The sequence below is a fragment of the Silene latifolia genome, chromosome 3, assembly GCF_048544455.1.
Source record: "Silene latifolia isolate original U9 population chromosome 3, ASM4854445v1, whole genome shotgun sequence".
Lineage (NCBI taxonomy): Eukaryota > Viridiplantae > Streptophyta > Magnoliopsida > Caryophyllales > Caryophyllaceae > Silene > Silene latifolia.
In genome coordinates this window covers 37,224,992-37,226,905 of record NC_133528.1, presented here as the reverse complement: position 1 = coordinate 37,226,905, position 1,914 = coordinate 37,224,992, and the positions used below count along the sequence as shown (strand labels likewise).

At 39.9% G+C, this 1,914-nt stretch overlaps 1 non-coding gene across 1 annotated transcript; it reads right to left on the bottom strand.

The window, feature by feature from the left end:
- Nucleotides 1-673: 673 nt before the first annotated feature.
- LOC141650560 (small nucleolar RNA R71) lies at nt 674-780 on the bottom strand. Its single transcript, XR_012546585.1, has one exon. It is a non-coding gene; the product is annotated as a small nucleolar RNA R71 (small nucleolar RNA).
- Between the last annotated feature and the right edge of the window lie 1,134 nt (nt 781-1,914).

Below are 1,914 nucleotides of genomic sequence, written 5' to 3'. Positions count from 1 at the left end.
TTTAAGATTTCTTTTATTGTTATTAGTTGTGTCTTTTTCACCTTGGGGAAGTAAAACTCCTCAAGGTTCGTTCTAATTGTTTTCTAGTTGTTTGATATTTTGCATGTCTAGAAGGTTACAAAGAGATTTGTTACCTTTTGACCGTGAAATCGAAAGAACCTTGACGAATAATAGGAGACTTGTTAGGAGGAATTTGGGAGGTGTTGGTGAAGTTGTTCAACCCACTAGTGAGTTTGTCAATCCTTTCGCAATAGAAGGAGAAGAAAACCCATTAAACAATACCACACAAAATCCACCTACAATGCTTAAATTCTCGTCACACTCTATACCCACCGAGGAGGATTTACCAAATGGTACTCCTACACCACAACATCTTACCGGAAACTTTATTGCCAAGTCCGCCTTCATCCAACTAGTTGAGAGGAGCCAATTCGGGGGAATGCCTAGTGAGGACCCTCATTCTCATATGGAAACCTTTTGCGATTATTGTGAAGCTATCTCTCAAACGGGCGTGACTCAAGACCAAATAAGATGGGTCTTATTTCCTTTTTCGTTAATCGGCACCGCAAAGCAATGGTTGAAGGGCCTTGATAAGGCCACCCTTGGAATAGATTCTTGGAAGAAGTTAGCTCTAGCTTTCTACAAAAAATTCTACCCACCGGAAAAGACTAACATGCTAAGAGCTCAAATTACGGGTTTTAAGCAAAGGGATGAAGAATCTTTGTATGAAGCTTGGGAGCGGTTCAAAGGTATTTGTCGCTCATGTCCTCACCATGGACTTAGCGAATGGTTTTTAGTGCAACAATTTTGGAATGGTCTATATGAAGATTCAAGGAACATTCTCAATATGGGATCAAATGGAATGTTCACCGAAGTTGATGACAATCAAACATGGAACAAGATTGAGGAAATGGCGGTCCATAATTCACAATATAGTAGACCTCGCAAGGCTACTAGAGGAGGAAAGTATGAAGTGGACTCCGTTACTCAATTGGGTGCTCAACTTAGTGCTCACATTGACACAATCAACTTGAAGTTTGAACAAGCTATGGCTAGACTTGAGGAAAACTCAAAATCATCAAAGCATCATGTCAATGCCATGACGGCATCCTCATCAATCCCAAGCGGGATATGTGAGAATTGTGGAACCTTGGGTCATGACTCAAGTGAATGTAGGGGAACAACCGAACAAGTTAATGCTTTCCAAGCTTACAAAAGTGGTACCCCTTATTCAAATTTTTACAATGAAAACACCAAGTTCCATCCAAATCTCTCATACAAAAGCCAAAATGTTCAAAACCCTCAAACAACATACACTCCACCACCCATGAGAAATCAAAATCAAAGACCCTTTTACAATCAAAACCAAGGCTACCAAAATCAAAATCCATACAATCACCACAATGACCAAGGTTTTGATGTCCAAAAAGCGGTCCTCCAAATGCAAAAGAATCAACAAGAATTTTTCACTCAAATGCAAAAAGATAGCCAAGCAAAAGATACCACCATCAACAACATTCTAGCTCACACCAAGATGTTGGAAACACAATTGACTCAACTAGCATCTTCAAGCTCACAAAGACAAAAGGGGCAATTACCACCTCAAAGTAATCCCCCTAGACATGAAACGGTTAGTGCCATTCACTTGAGAAGTGGTACAAGATATGAGGCACCGAAGGAGCAAGTTGAGGATGAAGTTGTGAAAGCTAGTGAAAAGGAAGAAATTGTGCAAAGCCCCAAAGAAGGGGAATCATCAAAAGAAGAAAGTTCAAAGAAAAATGAAGACAAAGCCAAAGAAAAGGAGCCCATTGTGATTAGACTTCCTTTTCCAAGTCGTGAAGCCAAGCCCAAATTTGATGATCAACTTGGAAAGTTCATGGAAATTGTGAAGAACTTAGAAGTCTCAATTCCTTT